Below are 24,110 nucleotides of genomic sequence, written 5' to 3'. Positions count from 1 at the left end.
ACACACACACACCCCTCCGTCCCTACCCCCCCCCACAACCCCCCACCCCCCCTCCCACCCCCCAAGAAGAACAAGTTACTTACCCCTGGTAACATTCTTTTCATTGGATGTTCCTCCCACGCATTCCTCATCTTTTGATGTATCCATATTCAGCTTTAGCTGCCTCAGAAAACATTTTCAGCAGGGGGCACTGCACGTCAATGCTAGTCGACTTGATGCCCCTCGAGGGCCTCCGTCCCGATGTCATCGCCATCACTGGTAAATATAGGGCACGCAGCGACCATTAGCTTCAGTTCTATTTTGATGCGTTCCCTCAATACTTTATGGTGTTACCTTGCGTAATACAGTATTCTGCCCCGAAAGAACGTAAAGTGTAACACAGAAATTCTACTGTGGGTAGGTTGGGAGGGGCAATGTGGAATATGTGGGAGGAACATCCAATCAGAAGAACGTTACATGGGGTAAGTAAGTTGTTCTTCGAATGGATTGTGTCCTCCCGAGTATTCCTCATCTTTTAATGAACTCCCAAAGCAGTATTTACTTTGGAGGAGGGAGTAGGAATTTAGGAGTTCTTTATGGGTTTGTATGAACGGAATGTAGCACTGCCTTCTCAGATCCTCCTTCCTGGCCTGAGGAAGAGTCTGGACAATAAAGCTTTGTAAAAGTATGAACAGAGGACCATGGAGCCATCGCACAAATATGTTGAATCAGGACTCCTTTCTGTAAAGCAGAGAATGTAGCCATGCCCCTGGTCGAATGAGCCCTTAGACGCTCAGGAGGATCCTTTCCAGCTAGTCTATAACACTTAGAAATGCCTAAAATAATCCACCTACACAGGGTTTGTTTCGTCACCGCCATCCCCAACTTATGGCCTGTATAACCAACAAACAGTTGATCAACCTGTCACAATTTCGATATTCTAGAAATATAAAAGCTAAGTGCTTGGCTTGGGTCAAGCCTGCGCAATCTATCCTTCTCCTTTCCAGGATGAGGAGGTAGGTAAAAAGAAGGTAGTACAATTGTCTGTATAAAATGAAAATTAGACATTTTGGGCAAAAATGTTGATTTTACTTTAAGGACCACTGCCCTTAAAGAAATTGCATAAGGAGGTTTGCAAGACAAGACTTGAAGTTCACTCACCCAATGGGCTGATGTAAGAGCAACTAAAAGAATGGTTTTGAAGGCTAACAACCTTAAAGGACAAGAATGAAGTGGTTTGAAGGGCATACAAATGAGACATTTTAGATCTAGGTTAAGGTCCCAAACTGGAACCTGAAATGGGATCTGAGGTATTACATTCATCAGTACATTCAGAAATGGTATCACTAATGGCATTTTAAAGAAAGATACCTCTTCAAACGAGCGCTCAAAACCTGACAGCGCTGCCATATATCCTTTAATTGTGCCAACCTGTAGCCCCAGATTAGCCAGATGTAACAGGAACAATGACACCATAAGTATACTGCACAGACAAGGGTCCACATTCTTGCTCCTGCACCAGCAGCAGAACTTGTTCCAACGGCAGCAGTACAAGGATTTTGTTGCTGGCCTTCTGTCCGAAAGCAAAATGTCCAGAACATCTGGAAGGTCCCAATCTTTATATCTCAACTTCCCAGAAACCATGCGTGAAGGTTAAGTGTCTTGACCTCTGAATGGAGAATCCGACCTTCCTCCCAAGTGAGAAGGTCCTGTCTTTGCGGAAGACCTATAGGAGGGCAGATGGACATGCCCAGAACGTCGGGTACCACGTCCACCTGGCGCAAACAGGAGCAATTAGGATCATGGATTTCCCAAACCTTTTCAACCTCCTGATGAAGTGAGGAATGACGGGGACTGGAGGAAACACATACAGTCCACTACGAACACATCTGCTAGAGCTCTTCTTGGGGAAATTCTCTGGAGCAGAAGGTTTGCACTTTGGATTGACACTGGTCGTGAACAGGTCTACTTGAGGTTCCCCAAAGGGCGAAGATCTTTTGAAGGACTTCCTGAGCTAGTTTCCACTTGTGGAAGACTGGGCTCTTCCTGCTCAGAGCATCCGCCGCCGTGATCTCCTCTCCAGCTAGGTGAACCGCCAATAGGGGATTCCTTCTTGCATTGCCCAGAACCAGAGCTGCATTGCCTCTCTGCAGTGGTATTGACACTACACCTCCTCTCTTATTGATTGAGACCAACGACCACCGATTGTCAGATCGTTGACGTTGACTTCCCACCCCGTGAGCGAGGCATCTGTCACTACAATTATCTCTGGCCATGGTTGCCAAAAGGATTCTTTCTCCCTTCAGTATATTGTCCTTGCAGGCCCACCACAGGCGATCCTGTTTGACCCTGTTCGAAACTTGAAGGAGGTCTGTCATCCTGCCTGACAATTGAGACCACTGTTGTCCTGAGAGCCCATTGGAGGGATCTCATTATCAGGCAAGCCTGTGGCTCCAGGAAAATGCAGGTTGCCATGAGGCCAAACAACCTCAAAAGGTCGAAGGCCAGAAGACACTCTGAAATTTGGCAACCATCTGCAGAATCTTTTGAGCCCTCACCTCGGGTGGCGAGGCTTTTCCCAAGGATGCATTCAGTACTGCTCCAATGAACGGGAGTCTTTGAGGTGGTATCATGTGGGAATCCTTGTAATTGAGGGAGAATCCCATTCGATGGAGTGGCAGGTTTTGCTGCGATGTTCCAGAGCCTGTTTGTCCAGGTAGGAATAGACATAAATCCCTCCTCTCCAGAGACTCGCTGCTGCCACCACCGCCATTAACTTGGTGAAGACCCTTAGTACGGAGGTCAGCCCAAAAAGGCAGAACTCAAAACTGCTCATGAGAACCGCCAACGGCGAACCGCAGGTGCTTTCTGTGTTTGTGATAGATTGGTACATGTAAGTAAGCATCTTGAAGGTCCAATGATTCCATCCACTTCTGAAGCTGGAGGGCCTGAAGGATCGGAGAAACGGTAACCTAACTAAGGAATTTCTTGTATAGCGCAATCACTCACCCAAAGGTCTCAGGGCGCTTACATAAACAAATACAAACACATAACACTAAAATACCGGAGAGGACAGAAGAAAGTAGCCGCCATGGGTAATGGCGATTAACAAATCCTGAGGGGAAGCCAGTGATCTTAAGGCACAAGTCGGCATTTAAGCATCAAAAAGAAAGGTCTTAAGACGTTTTCTGAATTGTTGCAGTGTCGTGGACCGTTTAAGATGAAGAGGGATTGTGTTCCAGTTCTTAGGGCCCCAAGCCACAAAACTTGCTTCACCCAATTTCTTCAAGAGGTTGTGCCAATAGCAGAAGACTGTTTGAGCGTAGCGTACGCTTAGGAAGTGCTGGCTGGAGTCTAGTTTTTAGATATTCCGGGGCTTTGCCTGAGAGGCATTTAAAGACTATTACTAATCCTTTGAATTTAAGCCGCTGCTCGATAGAGAGCCAGTGTAGCTTTTTACGATGCTCTGTAACGTGAGTTTGACGACTTAGGCCACACACAGCTCGAACAGCTCAGTTCTGTATAGTTTGGAGACTCCTAATATTTCTTTTAGAGGTGCCCATCAGGAGGCTATTGCAGTAGTCTAACTTGGTATTAAATATGGCTGCTGCAATGGATGCTCTATTGGCTTCAGACAAATATGGTCTTATTTGCCATAAGAGATGTGTAAAGAAGCTGCATGATGACTTGAGGTAGGATTCATGCTTCTGAAAAGTCATGCGAGTAAACTCCAAGTGTCTTTACGGAGTCAGTAACAACATTCATGTATCAGCCAATTACAAAAGCAGAGTAATCTGGGTCCACATTTCTATGCCTAAACGGTGTACTAATAACCAGCAGCTCTGTTTTTTTGTCATTTAGGGCAAGAGAGTTAAGAGCCATCCATTTTTGAATGGTATCATAGATTTCATTTACAGTAGCTAGATCGTCCTTGTAGACCCCAGATAGTGATTAAACTATCTGCGTGTCGTCGGCTTAATTAGCAAATTGTATGCCCAGTGATTTTAGCAGATCACATAGGCATTTGATGTAAATATTAAAAAGTAGTGGGGATAAGCAAGATCCCTGAGGGACACCACATGTCACAGGAATTTTTAGAGATTTAAAAGATCCCTTCGAGACACGCATTCCTGGGTCCCAGGAAAGATTTTAGCCAGCGTACTGCTTCAGGAGAGCATAGGCCGGTTTTTTGGAGTCTTTCAGCTAGTAGTTCGTGGTCGACCAAGTCGAACGCAGAGGAAAGATCCAGCAAGATCAACAGAGCAGAATTGCCCTGCTCAAGTATTTCTGTTATATTGGCCTTAAGGTCTAACAGCGCCAAGTCCGTTCCATGATTGGCTCTAAAACCGGACTGTTCCCTGGCCAGAATATTATTATTTTCGACAAATTTCTCCAGCTGTACATAAGCTATTTTGTCCAATATTTTAAGTATAAAAGGAATATTTGTGATGGGACGATAATTCTCAGGTAACAGAGGATCAAGATTATCCTTCTTAAGTAGAGAGGTGATCCATGCCTCCTTTATACTGATAGGAACAACAGCTTCCCGAAAAGAGCGGTTGACGAGTTCCGTTACCCATGGGGTGAGGGTATTAGAGAATTCCTTAAAAAGTGTGGTGGGAAAGATATCTCCTTTGCATGATGTAGGTTTAAGGCCTTCAATGATCGCTAGAACCTCTGGCTTTGTCATGCTAGTAAAGGAAAAAGGTTTTATACAATGATGCAGGGATTCTGGAAGAGAGGGTAGTGATAGTTCAGTTAAACACTGAGACTCAATTTTATCCCTAATGCGTCCTTGATGGAGTTCGGTTTTGTGAGTGAAGCTATCGAGTATGTTTTGGCACCATTCATGGTTTATGGTGAGCCTATGTTCAGTATTGGGGTTTTTGAGTTCATTAAGGACTGTAAAGAGTTCTTTAGATTTTATTGCAGCTTTTTCAATTCTGTCATTAAGAGACAGTTGTTTGGCCTCCAGCACAAGACGTTTGTATTCTCTGGCTGCGACTTGATAGGTCAGTAGGGTGGAGGGGGGACGGGTGGTTACGCCATTGGCGTTCGCATCTGTGTTTGTTTTTTCTGGCAGAGATTATATCAGGTGTGAACTGAAGTTTAAAGCCTTGCTTCTTCTTACTTTTCACCTGCCAGAGGGAGGCAAGGATATCAAATGCCTTGTTGGTTGCATTTCTAAAGGCAATGGTAAAGTCTTCCAATGATAAGTTACCTCCCAGAGGTGGTAGCAAGGGCTGTATAGTAGTTTTAAAAGTATCAACTGTAATATTTTTTATATTACGTGATTCAGTTATACTACTGGTTTTTATCGAGGTAAGGTTAAATTTTAGTGCTAGTGCAAAGGGCACCAGCAGGTGGTCGGACCATGGGCATGGATCTATGTTAGTTACACTAGGTCTAATAGTCCTAGTGAGAATCCAATCAAGTGCGTTTCTAGCTTTGTGAGTAGGTTTATCCACTGACTGTACAAACCCAATGGAGGAGAGTGTTTGAAGAAGGGATTGGACTTCTGTGTCTTGAAGATTGTTTGCCCATAGGTTGAAATCTCCTAAAATAGCAACAGCAGTATTAATTTTACATATACTTCCTATGAGAGCTAACAGTTGTTCCTCGAAAAGAGGAGTTTCTCTTGGGGGTCTATAGATGATTATAAGGCTCAGAGAGTGAGTTGTGTCCGTATTAAGTTTAAGTTGAATTGCTTCGCATGAATCAAGTTGAGGGGGAGATGATATATAAAAATCTAGAGAAGATTTAAAAATAATCGCAACCCCACCTCCACGTCCGGACTTGCGGTCAACACGTAAGCACCTATATCCTGCTGAGTATCAAGAGCTATAGGATGCAAGGCTGTATCATGAAGCCATGTCTCAGTTAGGACAAGAAGATCATAATTATTATGTATGATGTCGTCAGCCATCTCAGTTGCGTGTAGTACCATGGAACGTGTGTTCAAGAGGCCGCATTTGAGAGTGTTGCCATTTGTATGAGTTGGAGGGTGTTGTTTATTTACAATTGTTGGTGTATGTTCCCCTTGTGGTGTGACTGTGTTGGCACAGTCAGCTGAATTAGTAGTAAGGTGCTCATGTGTTGTACTAGAGGGAACATAATCACTTACTCCACCAAATGTGGTGTGAGAAGAGTTGTCCTTTTTGAAAGAACAATTGACTTCCGCCCGTAGGTGTAATCTACGATTCCTTTGTATCATAGATACGAGTTCTATCTTGAACTTGTCCTTCCTGAGAAACTTGTTCAGGTTTCTTAATTCCAAGATGGGTCTCAATCCTCCGTCCTTCTTGGGGATTAGGAAGAACAAGTTACTTTCTTACCTGGTAACGTTCTTTCGATGGGATGGTCCGACGACGTATTCCATATCTATGACATGTAATCACCACAGCTGTGCTGCTTCGGAAACTTTTTTCCTGGCGTTTGCGTCCTGCGTCGATGACGTCGATGCGCCGTCATCGAGGACCTCCTCCGACGTCATCCGATGTGATAAGTAGGACGCACGACGCCCGTAGCCTCAGTTGTAGTTTTTTCCCCCAGAAAGTGTGACATTAGTCAACTGCCAGTCAGACACACAGCCTTGCGGAACGTAAGCTGCAATCGCAAAAGAAATTCTGCAGCGGGGAAGGCAGGGCGGGAGCGATATGGAATACGTCGTCGGACCATCCCATCGAAAGAACGTTACCAGGTAAGAAAGTAACTTGTTCTTCGAGGGGATTGGGTCCTCCGACGTATTCCATATCTATGACAGACTCCCAAAGCAGTACCAGAGCAAGGAGGAGGGAAAGAATTTAGAATCAAAATTTAGAATAGCCAATCAAATAGCAGAGCAAAGGACCGCCTTGCCAAAGGCCAGATCCTGCCCTCGGATGGAATCGAGTGAATAGTGACGTACAAATGTATGTACTGAAGCCCAGGTGGCTGCATCACAGATGTTGCGAATAGGAACACCTCTCTGCAGGGCAGTAGATGCAGCCACACCCCTGGTAGAATGGGCCCGCAAGCCAGCCGGTGGGTCCCTACCCGCCAAGCGGTAACACTCCGAGATGGCTAAAATAATCCAGCGAGACAAAGTCTGTTTCGTCACAGCTTGCCCCAAACCCTTTCCAGCGTAACCAATAAAGAGTTGATCGTCCACTCTGACCCGGGACATGCGTGAAGCATAAAAGCTTAAAGCTCTCCTAGGATCAAGCCTATGGAGCCTCTCCTCTTCCTTACGAGGATGCGGAGGAGGATAGAATGCCGGAAGAACAACCTTCTGGGCCAAATGAAATTCCGTCACTACCTTCGGAAGAAAAGAAGGACGAACTCTAAGGACAACCCTGTCCTTGTGAAATACAGTGAAGGGTGGTTTAACTGAAAGTGCCTGTAACTCACTCACTCTGCACAGTTTTCAGAGTTAACAGCCTCAAAGGGCAAGAATGTAAAGGCTCAAACGGAGCACCCATAAGAAACTTAAGAACAAGGTTTAAATCCCAACCGGGCACCAGGAAAGGTGACAGAGGGAACACATTAGTGAGCCCTTTCAGAAACTGTGAAATTAAAGGGATTTTAAAGTAAGAACACTCTTCAGACGAGCGCTTAAAGATGGACAGCGCCGCCAGGTAACCTTTAATGGTACCCACTTGCAAGCCCCTGTGGGCCAAAGAAAGTAAAAAGGACAGAACCATGGGGATGTCACATGCAAAAGGATCCACATTCTGAACCCTGCACCAGTCGCAAAACTTACGCCAATGGCAACGGTACAGAGACTTTGTTGCTGGCCTTCGGGCCGAAAGCAACACCTCCATCACGTCTTCAGGGAGGTCCCAATCCTTATACCTCAACCTTTCAGAAGCCAAGCGTGAAGGTTGAGGGATCTGACCTCTGGATGGAGAACCTGACCCCACTCCCGTGAGAGCAGATCGTCTCGGTATGGAAGACGACGTGGAGGGCAGATGGACAAGTCGAGAAGGTCCGGGTACCACGTCCTCCGAGCCCACGCCGGAGCAATGAAGATCATCCGGGAACCGAACTTCCGTAACCTCCGCAGCACTTGCGGGATGACAGGGACTGGAGGAAACGCGTACAGCAGCGGGAATGACCACTCCACCACGAACGCGTCTCCTAAGGCTCCTTTTGGAGGAAATTCCCGCGAGCAAAACCTTTCGCACTTCCGGTTGACACTGGAGGCGAAGAGATCCACTTGAGGGGTCCCCCAAAGGGCGAAGATCTCCAGGAGAATCTCCTGAGCCAACTCCCACTCGTGAGAGATCGCGCTCTGCCTGCTCAGAGCGCCCGCTGTCACGTTTTCGTCTCCGGCCAGATGAACTGCCGAGATCGAAACTTTCTGCTGGATGGCCCAGAACTCGAGCTGCATCGCCTCCCTGCACAGAGGAAGTGACCCTGCCCCCCCCCTTTTTGTTGAGGTAGTGCATGGCCACTGTGTTGTCCGTCAGGATCAGGACATTCTTTCCTCGCACAGTCGGCAGAAAAGCCTCCAGGGCTAGCCTGACTGCCCTCAGCTCCAACAGATTGATATGGAGTCTGGACTCCGACGGAGACCAACGACCACTGACTGTCAGCCCGTTGGCATGAGCTCCCCATCCTGTGAGGGATGCATCCGTCACGATCGTCACCTCCGGCCAGGGAAGCCAAAATGGAACCCCCTTCATCAAGTTGCCTTCGACGGCCCACCACAGAAGGTCCCGGGCGACCGAGGGCGACACCTGAACCGAGTCCGACTTCCTGCCGGAGGACTGCGACCATTGCGTCTTGAGTGCCCACTGCAAAGATCTCATCCGCAGGCGAGCCTCTGGCACCAGAAGAATGCAGGATGCCAGGAGGCCGAGCAACCTCAAGAACTCGAACGCTGGGAGCGTCTGGGCATGCTGGAACTTGTGCACCATCTGCTGAATGTGAAGAGCCCTCACCTGGGGAGGAAAACACTGCCCCAGGGAAGTGTCAAGATCTGCTCCGATGTACTGGAGCCACTGCGTTGGCGTCAAATGGGACTTCTTTAAATTGAGGAAGAAGCCCAGCCTGTGAAGGGAGTGGCAGGTGACGGACAGATGATCCAGGACTTGTCCGGGAGAGCTCCCCCTGATCAACCAATCGTCCAGGTAGGGGTAGACGTGAATCCCCCCTTGCCTGAGATGCGCTGCCACCACCACCTTGAGCTTGGTGAAAACCCTCGGGGCGGAGGTCAATCCAAACTGCAGGACCCGAAACTGAAACTGCGAGTCGCCAACCGTGAACCTCAGGTACTTCTTGTGCTTGGGATGGATCGGCACATGGAAGTAAGCATCCTTGAGGTCGAGAGACACCAACCAGTCCTGAAGCTGAAGGGCCTGGAGGACTTGAGAGAGAGTAACCATCTTGAACTTGTCCTTCCTGAGGAGTTTGTTCAAACCGCGCAAGTCCATGATGGGTCTCAATCCCCCGTCTTTCTTCAAAATCAAAAAATAAGGGGAATACCATCCCTTGTTCCTCTCCGCTACAGGCACCAGTTCTATGGCGCCTTTCTCCAGCAGGGCTTGAATTTCCTGCGCAAGGAGCGGATCCGGACTCTGCAAAGAGGTTCCCCGGTGGATTGTCGCGAGGCCTGTGCCGAAAAGGAAGACAGTAGCCGTGGGTTATGATCTCCAGAACCCACACATCTGAAGTAATGGCTTGCCACTCTACAAGATGCTGCGCCAGCCTTCCCCCAACCGGCGAACCATGGGACATGGCCTCATGACTGAGTGGGAGCGGCTGCGGCGTTACCTGAGGGCAAAGAGGCAACTGCCCGAGCGGCCTTGGCACCACGGGTACCCTGTCGTCCACCTCTGGTACCCCTGCGTAGGCCCCTTTGACTGCCAGCTCCTCTAGCTTTACTGAAGGACGAGTAATAGCGAAAGGAACCACCCCTCCACTGCTGTCCCCTAGGACGAAAAGGCAGAGGTTGGCGAACTGCAGCGCCCAACGACTTTGCTGCAGCTTTTGAGGTCTGCAACCTCTCAAGGCTCTCGTCAGCCTTGCTGCCAAAAAGGTGTTCACCGTCAAAGGGCATGTTGAGGAGCCGGGACTGCACATCAGGAGCAAACCCCGACTTCCGCAACCACGCAAACCTGCGTATCACGGTGCTCGCCGCCATGGACCTACTGACGCATTCAGCTAAGTCCAAACCCGACTGAACGAACTCACACATGGCATCCTTACCATCCTGGACCATAGCAAGGAAACATGTTCAGCCGCTAACGCAACACAGTTCCACAGAGTGTGCGTGAAACGAGACAAGGCACAAATGGAGTTGGCCGTCTGAAGCGCCATACCACCAGAAGAAAACACTTTCTTTTCCCAGCATTCAAAATGTTTCTAGTCCCTATCAGGACGGATGTTAGGGTACGACGCTGCTTTGCCGGGGCCGTGGCACCACCAAACTCTCCGGAGTGGGTGCCTGGTCAAGTAGCAGGGGTCGCTACTGGCTGGACGGTATTTTCGCAACAAGGATCTGCCCACCGCCGGGAGACTCTCCGGAGCAGTCCAAGCCGCCGCCACCCTTCTCTGTAAAGCCATATGGAACGGCAGTACCGGGTCAGTTGGGGGACCAACATCAAGGATGTCCGTCAGATCATCCTGCACAAACTCCCCTGGGGGAGCAGAACATCCCAAGTACTCAGAAAACCTAGCCATAAGGCGCCGGTACGAGGAATCGGCATGAGAGCCAGGCTCAGGCCTACAAAACTCCACCTCCGGAGAGGTGTCCAGTCCACTGGCATCATGCAGTGACTGCCTCAAATCGTCAAAATGACTATGGCCCGAGACAATTTCACCTGGAACCTGACTAGGAACCAGGCCATCAGAATCCTCATCCGCCTCTGAAATATACTCCAGGTGGCGAAAAGAAGGCACCCGAGAGTGCTTGCTCTTAACTAGAGCCTTCCTAGGGGGTTCTCCCGTGCCACGGGGTACCTCCGACACGAAAGGCGTCGATGGCGTCGAGAGAACCGGCATCGGCACCGAGAGGATCGGCGTCGAGGAAATCAGCGTCGATGTCAGATGCATCGGTGGCATCGACACAGCCCTCGAAGCCGGAGCCCCGAGCGTGTCCCTCGACGACCTGAGCGTCGACGGCTTCGACGACTTCCTCGGAGCCGGAGCCTCGAGAAAGCCTGTCGACGCCCTCGACGCCTCAGACGTCGATGTCTTCCTCAAAGACCTCACAGGTGCACACAGTCTCGAACGCGTCGAGGACCGGGACCTGGAACGGGTACGTCGAGAACGAGTCTCCTTGTCTGAACGGGACCTCTCCCGTGACTCGTGCCGACCACTCTTGCGAGCGGTGTCTCTCGACCTCTCACGGCCGACCCCACTCGGGGGCGCAGACGGCTTAGTACCCTGCAACTCAAGAATCGCCAGCATTTTCTTCCCGGAGGAAGCCCATTCCTCCGGCGTCGCACGGCTGGTGGGGTAAGCGACGTGCCGGGCAGAGTCCTCTGAAGAGGACCTGGAAGACGACCGGTGTCGGCGCTTCCGAGAATGCCTCGAAGAGGCTGAGGAGTGGCGAGTCCGACTCCTAGAAGGAGACCCACGAGATTTCCGACGATGATGCGGAGAGTCACCCCTCGAATCATCCGTCGAAAGCCCCGCAGACTTTGACTTCCGGGGCTTGGACACCCGACCTACCTACAACAACTTCTTACGTTCGCGTAAGGCTTTGGACGTGAGCGACTGGCAGTCGATACAGTCATCCGTCTCGTGGGCCTCCCCGAGGCACCAGAGGCAGGCGTCGTGCGAGTCCGTCACCGACATCTTGGACCCACACTCCCCGAACTTCTTGAACCCCGGACGCGGGGTCGAAGAGGAAGTAGAAGACATCTTCACACAAAGGATTTTCACAAAACGAACAGGTTCGAAGAACCGAGAAGAACAGAACCCCAAAGAGTCGAGGCGTTTAACCGAGAAACACGAAGCAACACGTTCGTGGAAAAAACGGAACTGAGGCTACGGGCGTCGTGCGTCCTACTTATCACATCGGATGACGTCGGACGTCGGAGGAGATCCTCGACGACGGCGCATCGACGTCATCGACGCAGGACGCAGACGCCAGGAAAAAAGTTTCCGAAGCAGCACAGCTGTGGTGATTACATGTCATAGATATGGAATACGTCGGAGGACCCAATCCCCTCGAATTAAGGGGATTACAAACCCTTGTTCCTTTCCGTTACAGGTACTGATTCTACAGCATCTTTCTCTAGCAGGGTCAACATTTCCTGCACAAGGATAGGATCTGAAATCCTGGAAGAGTTGCTCCCCTGTGAATCATCCAGAGGACTTTTTAGAAAGGGAAGGCAGTAACTCTGGGCTACTGGTTCCATTTTTGCAGATGCTGCGAGAGTCTGCCTCCCACCTGGGTTTTGTGGACTTAGGCCTCAGAGAGGGTTTGAGGCAGCTGATGCAGCGGCTGAGGGTAAAGCAGAAATTGTCTCGGTGGTCTTCGCACCTCTACCCAGTCCACCACAGGGGCAGGGTGGGGATTTCCTTTGATTCCCCCCTGACCCACCTGTCCTCTAGCTCTTCCAACTGAGGATTACAAACAAAAGGACCTGTCCCTCCAAGCTGTTCCAATGGGGCGAGGTTTTTGTTGTCTGATTGCAGCACCAAGGGATTTGGCTGCCGCTTTGGAGGTTTGCAGCTTCTCCAGGCTCTCGTCAGCCTTGCTGCCAAACCAGTGTGTGCCGTCAAAGGGCATGTTAAGAAGCCTGGATTGCACATCAGGTGCAAAACCAGACTTCCTCAACCACGCAAATCTGCGCATCACAGTGCTGGTAGCCATGGATCTGCTGATGTGATCTGCAGAATCCAATCCCGATTGAAAGAACTCGCACATGGCTTCTTTGCTGTCCTTAATAATAGTCCAGAAGCCATCCCTTTCTACCCCTTCGGGAATATGCTCTGCCGCCACATGGAGATACAGTCCAATAGAGTATATGAAAACTTTGCAAGGGCAGAAGTGGAGTTGGCAGATTTTAATGCCATGCTCCTGCAGAAAATACCTTCCTCGCCCATCCATCTAGATGCTTGTCGTCCCTATCAGGAGGGATGGTAGGGTACGCTGCTTGTTTCGAAGTAGCCGTAGCTGCCTGCCCCACCAGACTGTCCAGAGTGGGGTATTTCGACAGGCAGTCTGGGTTGCTACTGGAGGGGTGGCCTTTTTTGGTTACATTTTGGTCGACTGCCGGATTCGTTTTGGGAGTCTCCCAGTTGCTAGCCACCCTTTTTTGAAGTGCTACATGAAAAGGCAAAATTGGATCCGTTTGTGGACCCTTGTCCAGAATGTCTGCGAGGTCGTCTTGGTCATACGGTAATGGGGGCCTACTCCAACACAACTACTCGACCACTTTAGACATGAGCTGTCTATAAGAATAGTCAGCATATTCCCCTGGTTCTGGTTTTCTGAACTCCAGTTCTGGAGAGGTATCAACTCCACTTGCAGTTTTCATACAAATCCTGCATTCTGCATTCTTCAGATATAAAGATTTCTGGTACATTAGGTGTACCGTATTGTAAACCAAATGGGGCTACATCATTGTCAGAGTGCTCTTCCTCTTCAAAAATAGATGTAAAACTTGAAAAAGTATTTCTTCGGGAGTGGAGCATATATTTGATCTGGTTTTGAACCCAAAGACTTCAACATCATCAAAGTCGTTGACATTTTCTTTGTCGCCGCCGATTTTGAAGGGGCGCTTGGCTCCGACAGCTTCGCTGGCAAATGTGGCTCAGCTGACGAAGACTTTGGCGTCGACGCCAAGGGCCTAGTAGGCGTCAAGGGCCTGGCGGGCATCGAAGGCACCGCCGGCATCAAAGGTGTCGATGTCGTTGACGACCTTCACTTCTCCCCATGTCTCGAGTGATCCTTAGATTTTTCAGATCGAGGCCTTGAGGGCTCTCGATGCGGGTCAGGCCTTTTACCCGGGCTCAAGGGCGCATAGGTTTTCGGTCGAGACCTCTCCTTTCCAGCTTCTTCGAAAGGCTCGGTCGGAGCACGGCTTTGTCGAAAACTTTCAACTTTTCCACCCTGAAGGCTTCCCATTCATCTGGTTTTGATATTTTTGTAGGGCATGCAATCCTTTCAGGGGAACCGTCCGATGAGAAGTCGACCAAGGCACCCTTCAGTCCCTTCTCTTCGAAGACGACAATGTCTCCTCTCGACTCGTCGGTTGGAGGCCTAGTAGGTCAGGGCTTGGGGGATTTTTCCTACCTTAAGTTTCCCCTTCCGTTCCCTCAAGGCTTTTCCCGTCATGAATTGGCACTTGGAACAATCTGTGGTATCGTGATCCTCCCCGAGGCACCACAGAAAGATACGATGTGGGTCGGTAAGTGACCTCTTCGACCCGCAATCTCTGCATTTCTTAAACCCAGACTTTGGCGTCGACAGTGTCGAAGAAGAAGACATAATTTCTCGACGATTTTCTAACAAACGTCACAGATGAGGCGCACCAAATTTCACACGAAGAAAACGCTGTTTGCAGAAAAATGAAACCGAGGCCGTCAGGTGCTGTGCATGCTATATATACCCTTCTATGACATCACCCTTGACGGAGGCCTTCAAGGGACATCGACTCAAGGCCATCGACACACAGCACCCTCTCCCGAAAAAAAATTCTGAAGCAACTGAAGCTGGACATTACAATACGTGGAAGGACACAATTAATTTGAAAGAGACTGTTGCAGTAGTCCAGCCTAGAGAGGACCAGAGCTCTGCAGACAGTGAGCTTCTGGGGGAAGTGAGAAAAGGAAGAATACTTCTGAGGAGGTGCAGCTGATAATTTGACTTCTTCGAGATGTCGAGAGAGAAGGAGAGGGTGGAGTTGAAGATGACACCAAGGTTCTGAGCCTCACAGGAAGGAGAGAGAGAGCGAGCGAGAGAGAGAAAAAAAAAGGAAGGAGGGAGCAGGTGTCCCATTGAGGAAGATCTCAGTCTTACTGGCATTAATGCAGAGATCATTGGCGGCACACAATTCCTGAATTGCCAGACAGTCTGGTATGTGAGAAGAAGCAGAGGTGGCTGAGGGTAGCCTGAAAGAGAGATGAGTGTGATCAGCATGACATTGAAAATTGGAACAGAAAGTAGCGATGCAGTGGGTAAGAGGGGCCAGGTAGTGGTTGAAGAACCAGGAAGAGAGTTTAAACCCCTGGGGAACACCACAAGTAAAGAGCTTGAGTAAGAAGAGAGGAAAGAGCTCAGTTGGACCCGAGAGGGTCGGTCGGTGAGAAAGGAGGTCAATCAGGGCAGGGCCTGATCAGTAATACCAAGGTTGTCGTGGAGGCGATTGAGCAGGATGGCATGGTTGACTTTGTCAAAAGCAGGGTATAGATTTAGGAGAATGAGACAGTGGTTTCCATTTAGCTCTAAAACCCCCAGGGTTTGCAGATCCACCATCAGTTTTTCATAGCCAAGAGTAACCAAACCTTCAATGACCATAAGAGGATCAACCTTTTGCCAAAGTGTTCTGTTCGCCAGCTTGGCAGCCAATAGTAGTGTAGATATCATTGTACCTGTTGAGCACAGAGGAGAGGATACTTTGACAGGCAGCTCCAACAAGATTATCCCTGTATCCAAGAAGAAACTAGCCCCCAACATGTACAAGAATAATTCCAAAACCTTTTCCCAAAATGGTTTCAACTTTGCAAATGCAAACTAGATGCTGGTATGGAAGAACAGCAGCAAGACCAACACAATCCTGCCCCATCCAGCATGCCCTCCATGGACCTCACCACCGACTGCACCGGTTCCTTATACCCATCCAACAACTAAGATGGCCGTGCTATACCTGCACCATCCAGACTGGATAACTACTGGCACTTGTACCACCTCCCAGAAAAGCCAGGAGGCGAAGGTGGCCACCCCAGACGGCCAACGCATAAGGCCACTGCATGCAGTCTCTGCCGATCTCTTTGGGGCAAGCAAATAAGCCTCACCTCCTCCTGAGCTGGTCGCTGACAACTCTGATGTACAACAGCAGAAATCACTGCAAGATAAGCCTAAGCATGAGCCCTTAGCTTGCACACTGGCTGTCTAATAGTGTCACCCATTGTCTTATACTTTCGCATGCAAAGGTGCAGCAGCCACCTACCCCTAAACCCTCCACGTTCCTCCCTGTGTTCTCTGGCCCACTCCCATATACAACCGCCAGACAGCCTTCGTACTGCTGCAGCCCTCTCACCTACCGGAGCCTACCCAGCGGTATACAACTCTGTGCTCCATCAACAGCTCCCCCGTTGATCTTGCAGAGCAATTGCTGCTGCCTCCTCCTCCTACCCCCACCCATGCCCTGGTAATACCTCCTTCTGTGCAACAACAAATGGCAGGACACATGATACCCCTTGCTTGCGAAACCTCAAGCTCCCTACCTCGTATCGAAGCCTCCACCCGATCCCACCTAGCAGCTTGTAGCATTAAAGACCCGCTCTCCTAACTGGTTGCTTGTACCATTGTAGGCGTCTCTGCCAACGGCACATCCGGCTTCGTAGATCCTAAAGCCAGGAATCCCTCACTGAAACTTGCAACCAAATGTCCCTGCACCACAAGCACACCACTACCCTCGCCTTCCTACTTCCTGCCGCCTGCCCAGCCTTTGCTGTCAAACTCCTGCGTTGCACATAAGGATGGTGCTCACAGAACCTGGCCCTCAACTAGCGCCTGGCTGCAAATGGACCCTACAGGTACACTCAACACAGAAAATCACACTGCCCCTCTTTGTCCACACCACCCTAAACACCCCCTCCAACAGCTGTCTACAAGGTAGCTAACGTTACCTTGCTGCAACCTGCCGAACATGCACACCACCTAGCAGCACGCACACAGGCTCCCACCTTCCTCCCCTCCAACCTCCCACCCACAATCCCATTGAGTAACACCCGCCGTACACTACACACAGCCACATTACACTCTACACAGCCTTTATCCCCTGCCAACCTCTGGCCCAGGCCCCCAAGCTACCAGCAACCTCCCCAGCTACTCTAGCTAGAACGAATTCCACCTCCCCCCTCTGCCCTCATGTCCCACGCTTATCCCACCTCTACAGGGCGCCCTGCTCAACACCAGATCTGTGGTTGCCCATGTATCAGACATCCTAGACATCATTGTTAATGACAGACATCTTGGCCATCACAGAAACCTGGCTCACACCTACTGCTGGCCCTGCTCCATTGTCATGGCTACAGGCTATGCAATACTATGTGAGAACAGACTACTCAGAAAAAGTTGGGGGCGGGGGGGTGGCCATCATACAGACACCCTACCTCTGCGGGCCTCCGCCACCACCACCTAACTCACATACTGTGAATCTATCTCAGTTAAAGTTAGCAGATCGCCCAACTCTACCATCTCTCTCCTCATCTACCACCTTCCAAGACCAGGTGCAACATTTGAAAGTGACCTCACTCAATACATTGCCTCCAACTTTAAACCCTCTACCAAACTCATCTCAGGTGACCTTAATCTAGGCTACGACACTGAGGCAGATGCACTTGCCCTAGCCAACTCCACCACGACCTTCGGCTACATCCAAAGGATTCACAATCCCACACATACACATGGCCGTACACTAGATTGGATTCTAGATCACAACTGTACCTCTCAATCACTTGCAATCTACCCTGCCCATGGTCAGACCCACTCGTCATAACCTTCGCTATCCACATCTCCTGCAAAAAGGTCAATATGTGTGCCCTACTGCCTCCCGCCATCACCCGTAGCATGCGTAATCTTACCAGTTCTCACCCCCCCCTTACTAAATCTCCCCCTTCCGCTGCTTCACGACACTGCAGCCCTTGTGAACCATTATAACTTGATGTTAGGTAAATCTGTTGACGCCTTAGCACCCCTAAAAGCCAAAAAAACCAAAAACACTACTCACCGCAACACATGGTTCACCATGGACCTCCCCACTATCCATTCAAAAAAGAGGGCAGCAGAAACCACTTGATAGAAAGACCCAACTACAGCCAAAAAAGCCGACTTCACCAAACTATCCTCCCAGGACAAGAATGACATTCATGTTTCCAAAGCATCCACCTACAATGAAAGAATAGCGAATGCTGCCTCTAGCCCCTCCCCCCCCCAAGAACAGTTTGCAATCCTCTGTGAGCTAGAAACATTGGCTGTTGTCCACTGCACCCTCCCATCCACTATAGAGAAAAACAACCACTGGTGTAGCAACCTCCAGGACGCCCTTACTGTGTAAATTACCAAATTCCAAAGTAAAATCAGTAATACACTCTCCGGCCTTCTCAGAAGGCCAACTGCCCACCCCTCAGCCCTGCTCACAAGCCCACATCCACCCATTCAAGTTCAAACCAACCACAGTAGCTGACCTGGTCACCATCATCAAAGGGCTCAAACCCCCCATATGTAAAGGTGACACTTGCTCAGTCTCCCTTGTAAAAGGACAGCGCAGAAGGAACAAGTTACTTACCTGTTGTTCTCCAGCATGGGTCTGGCATGGATTCACAGGCTCATGAATATTCCCCTTCGTCAGGCTGGGAATCCTCAGTAAAGAAAAATCAGTTTCAGTTTTGTTTCTGAACTGTCTTTCTTAGTAGTAACCAATCACTAGTCTCTGGGTCATACTGTCCCCAGCCAATGACTGCCCTCTCCCTAAGCCCCTCCCCTGGCAGCCGTCTTCAGATTTGGTAGGTTGACCAAGTGAAGAGCCGCAGAGGGGTAGGAGGGAGGGTTCGCATGTGAATCCATGCCAGACCCATGCTGGAGAACAACAGTTACAGGTAAGTAACTTGTTCCTTCTCCAGCATGGGGTCTGTCATGGATTCACATGCTCATGAATACAAGAATACATAGCAGAACACACATCGTCAACCACGGGAGGTGGCAAGGTTCAACATTAAGCATCTCTTACCTCCTCACCAGGCCCACCTTCAGGCAAACATGTTGCGCAGCACTGCCTGGACGACTCTCGACTCCTCCCTGGAATCCTGTTCGATGCAGTAGAATCTCGTGAAGGTGTGCGTCGACCTCCACGTAGCAGCCCTGCAGATGTCCAGCAGGGGCATACCAGATAGGAACACCGTGGTAGCAGCAATCGCTCTGGTCGAGTGGGCTCTCGGACGGCCGGGCAACGGTCAGTTTGCCAACTGGTGACAGTGCATGGTGCAGCCAGAGAGCCATCTGGAAATGGAAGCCTTCGAGAGGGCCTTCCCTTGGTTCACAGTTCCAAAGTTCACAAACAGCTGTGATTTCTGCCGAAAACTCTTTGTGCGGTCCCCGTAGAACTTCAAAGCTCTAGCTACATCCAGCGAGTGCAAAGTCCTCTCAGTCGGCGACAAAGACGACGTGAAGAAAACAGGCAACACCAAGGGCTCATTGAGATGGAAGTCCGACGGCACCTTGGGCATGAAGGAGGGGTGGGTCCTCAGCACCACCCCCCTCTCGTGGAAAGTCAGGTACGGAGGCTTGCAGGAGAGGGCCTGGATCTCTCCCACTCGTCGTGCGGAGGTGATGGCCACGAAACGCTGTTTTCCACTACAGGAACTTAAACGGTGCAGAATGCAGAGGCTCGAATGGTGGCCCCATGAGCCTGGTCAGCACCACGTTGAGCTCCCACGCCAGGGCCGGAGCCTTCACCGGCGGGAACAATCCCTTCATAAACTCTTTCACTAGGCGATGGGACCACAGGGATGAGCGCCCCAGAGTTCTGGTGTAGCGGGAGATAGCCGCCAGATTGATCTTGATGGAGGCATGGGCCAGCCCCGCCTTGGCCAGCGATAGCAAGTACGGCAGCACTTGAGGGGCCGTAATCCACAGAGGGTTAATCTGTGCCCGGCACCAGACAGAAAACCTCTTCCATTTGAGTCCACAGCACTTGAGAGTTGAGGACGCCCTGGCCTTTGCAAGCACCTCCTTGCAGTCCGCCGGGATATCGTACTCTCTAAACTCTAGTGCTGAAGGAGCCAGGCCTGCAAGTTCAGCGACCCCGGGTCATGGTTGAGGATGACGCCTCCTTCTCTGGCAAGGAGATCCGCGTCCGTTGGCAGTTTGACTGGTGGGGACGCTGACATGTCCAGAAGGTCCGGGAACCAGATCTGTCTCAGCCACGCCGGTGCGACGAGGATCATCCTGCACCAGGACCGTATGAGTTGGTTGATGAGTCGCAGCAGCAATGGCAATGGTGCGAACGCATACAGAAACAGGCCGTCCCAGGGGAAGGAGAAGGCATCGCCCATGGTCCCCGGGTGGGGAAACCTGCTGGCGAACCTCTGGTGTTCGTCGCCGTCGCGAATAGGTCGATCTGGGGATTGCCCCATTGTTGGAAGAGTAGCTCCACTTGATCCCGACGCAGTTCCCACTCGTGGCACAAGCGCAGCTCCCTGCTGAATGAGTCGGCGATGGTGTTCTTTATTCCTGCCAGATGGAAGGGTATCAGAAACATCCCTTGGGCGACGGCCCAGTGCCACAGATCCTGGTCTTCCTTGGATAGGGCTGGGGATCTGGTGCCACCCTGCTTCCGGATTTAGAACATCGTGGTGGTGTTGTCGGTGAAAATCCTTACCACCTTGCCCTTGAGGGATGGGAGGAACGACCTGAGGGCCCAGAACATGGCTTGGAGCTACAGGACATTGGCTCCCGGAGGAGAGGTCACTACACATCAGGGAGGCGTCCGTCATCACCGTCTCCTGATGCACTGGGGTCTGGAAGTCCATACCTGCCGCCAGATGCGCGCGGTGGCCCCACCACCGGATAGCTTGGTGGAAGGGCTCGTTGAGTGAGATCTGGTCTTCGAAGTTGCATCCAACGGGCATCAAGGAATTCTTGCAGTGGACGCATCCGCAGTCTGCACAGGCGCACGAGGTAGATGCACGAGGACATCATGCCGAGCAGGGACTTGATGGACCTCACCCTGGCCACGTCCATGGTCGACAACCGTTGCACCTTGCCCAGGATTGCCTTCGTCCTTTCCTCCGACAGAGAAGCCAATCGCGCCACTGTGTCGAGCCTGGCTCCCAGGAACAGGGAGACTTGCGACGGCACCAAGTGGGATTTTGCGAAGTTGATCGACAATCCCTGATCTGTAAGCAGTTGGACAGTCTTTGCTGTGTGCATGACAGCGAGTTGTCTTGTCTTTGCTCGAATGAGCCAGTCGTCCAGGAAGGGGTAGACGTGGATCCCCTGCAGGTGCAGCCACGCCATTACTGGTGCTAGGCACTTGGTGAACACCCTGGGTGTCGACTTCAATCCAAAGGCAAGGGCCTTGAACGGATAGTGCCGCCCTTTGACTACGAATCTCAGGAACTTTCAATGTCCTTTTAGAATGGGGATGTGAAAGTAGGCATCCTCCAAGTACAGCGACGATAGAAGTCGCCTTCATCCAGCTGTCCCAGCACGTGCTGGAGGGTGACCATCCGGAACTTCTGGGAGTTGATGTACTTGTTTAGATGACGAAGGTCCAGGATAGGTCGCCAGCCGCCAGTCTTCTTTCTTACGAGAAGTATCGCGAGTACACTCCGGAGCCCCAGAACCTCTCTGGAACGAGCTCGATGGCTCCTTTCTTCAGCATTGCCCTGACTTCCAGCAGCAGTTGAGGGACGTGGTTTTCCTTCGTGGCCACGGGAGGAATGCGGGGGCACTTCTTTAGAAACTCGAATGTGCACGCGGGCCAGGGTGTCCAGCACCCAACCGTCAGTGGAGATGGACTTCCACACGCTGACTAACTTCGCCAGCCGGCCTCCCACCAGGGTGCTCAGGTGGGGGCCCGACGCTATGGCCGGTTCAGTCCTGCTTGGCAGCGGCCTTGCCGCCTTGGCCTCCGTGGCGACGACGAGAAACTCCCAATTTGCTGCGTCCTATGTATGCTTCCTGCGACGAGGAGTGGGCCGCCTGGCGGTACATCGAGGAGCCGCTGCCAAATCCTTTGGAGGCACCTCGCTTTCCTCCGGAGTTCCGAAAGGGCAGCCGTCGTTGCTGCAAAACTCCCAAGGCCCGAGCCGTCTCCGTGTCGGCCTGGATGGCCTGCAGTGACTCATCCAGTGTCTTGCCAAACAGGTTGTTCCCGTCAAAGGGCATGTCCAAAACTCTGGTTTGCACGTCCTGGTGGAAATCGGTCGCCTTGAGCCAACCCCGTTGTCGAAGACAAACACTGTTGCCCAACTGGCGGAAACCGGTGTCAGCAATGTCCGTGGCCCCTGTTATGGCATGGTCCGACAACACCTCAACTTCCTGCAGGATCTCCAGGGCCTCTGCCCTCTTGTCGTCCGGGAGGAAGTCCAGCAGAGGAGCGATCTTAAACCAAAGCTCCTTGTCGTATGGGGCCACAATCGCTAGGGCGTTGGCCGCTTTACTTGTCGCCGCCGACGAGATGACCTGTCATCCCATGGCGTCCAGTTTCTTCCCCTCTCCGTCCGGCGGGGAGGTTGAAGTTGAAGCCGTTGCCCCCACCGCTTTCTTCTTGGCCGCCGCAGAGACGACCGAATCCGGGGTCGGCTGTGCCCTAAGGCACAAAGGGGCAGAATCCGGGACCCGGTACTTCTTCTCGTATCGGTCTCTCTTGGCAGGAGTCGTGGACGGGTTCTTCAGGAGCGACAGTCCCTCATCCCAGATGCCGTCAAGTAACGGGACAGAAAGGACCGTCTTCCTCTTGGCCTCACGCCGTTGATAGAGGAAGCCTTCCTTCTTCTGTTCTTCTCGGCAGAGCTGGAAGAGCTTGGATGCCCTGGTGATCATGGCATGGAAGGAGCCAATTTTCGTGGGGCAGGGAGCCCCAAGGAGGTGGTGATGGAAGGCCCATCTCATTGTCACCACCATCGTCATCCGTCCCCGTCGTGGCTGTCTCTGTTCCCGTGTCAACACTCGGGCCAGGGGATGGGGACGAAGGCTGCGAAGGCCGTGAAGGCTGGAAAGGAAGGGGGGATGACTTCTCCTCCGCTTGCTTGAAGTAGGGGTGTCACGGTATTACTTTTATGGCGGTACGATAACCTTCTTGCCAAATGATGGTATATCATAGTTATCGCGGCATTGCAGGTGGAGTTAACTAAACTGAACAAATATTTTCTTAAAAGGTCATACATTGTCAGATTTATCATCACAAACAAAACCAGGCACCCAGGGCCATAATGGGGCTTTTTAACATACTTTCCACTGAAATGCCACCCCTTGCTTCCAACAAACACCACAAACACATGTGTGGAGAGGAGGAGGGTGGGAGCCCTGCTGCAACAGGAAAAGCAAACTTAATAGCTTTTCGTAAGCGGTCATTTAGGCTTTTAGCTCCCCTACTGGTGAAGATGAACATGTTCCCATCTTGATAATCTGCACGCCACAGATCAATGGAGGCTGATGGTAGTATGCGCTTGTGCGCATAAACACACGCACATGCACTCTCTCTCTTTACGTTACAGCCTTTAGTTTACTTGCGGGCCAAAAGGTGTTCAGTAATCACAGACATGTTACCCTTTGGTATGGCAGAAGGGAAAACCCACAGAGATGAGTGAATTTCGCAGTGTGACTTTTTATATGTAAATTCGATGATAGAAACAGGGAAATCCACCATTGTCGTATGTTTAGAAAACATAAGCCGCCAACCCAAAGTAAATCCTTTTCCTTATTGGCACTGTATTTATTCTTCCTATTGATTTCATATCTGCCACGTGTGGTTTACGGAATGGCATTAGAAACTGCTCCAACTGAAACTACTTGTAGCAAAAAAAGATTTTTTTTTTACATTGCCTTTTTGCATTTGAAGTTCTTTAACTTACCATTAAGGGAATGCTTTTTAATTAACTCACTAATACGCAGGACTTTCCAGCTGTAGCAAGGTAGCATTTTGAAACTTGTCTCTGCACATATTTAGCTGATCCTCCAGGAATCTAAGGTAGCTGCAGAATTGGTCTTTCATGGCGCTCACTCGATCGCCTTGAATGAAAGAGTGACTAGTGGAAGTGTTATAATGCACATTTTGAGCAAAGAGCTTGCTGCTCAGTCACAGGTCATCGCTTTGAAAATTGGCCTCGACTTGCATTTTTTTTTTTTAACCACATGACATGGGCATCATGACCCCTCACTGCAACAAAAGAACAAGTTACTTCTTACCTTGTAACGTTCTTTCGACGGGATGTTCCTCCGACGTATTCCTCATCTTAGATAT

The 24,110-nt window shown here is 50.7% G+C and overlaps 1 protein-coding gene across 4 annotated transcripts in view; it reads right to left on the bottom strand.

Annotated features, from left to right (window-relative positions):
- TRAF3IP1 (TRAF3 interacting protein 1) overlaps window positions 1-24,110 on the bottom strand; it is a 1,297,461-nt gene that overhangs the window by 831,426 nt on the left and 441,925 nt on the right. The window lies entirely within an intron of this gene.

Source organism: Ambystoma mexicanum, chromosome 9, assembly GCF_040938575.1.
Source record: "Ambystoma mexicanum isolate Mex_15411 chromosome 9, UKY_AmexF1_1, whole genome shotgun sequence".
Taxonomy (NCBI): Eukaryota; Metazoa; Chordata; class Amphibia; order Caudata; family Ambystomatidae; genus Ambystoma; species Ambystoma mexicanum.
This window is presented reverse-complemented; position numbering and strand designations above follow the sequence as displayed.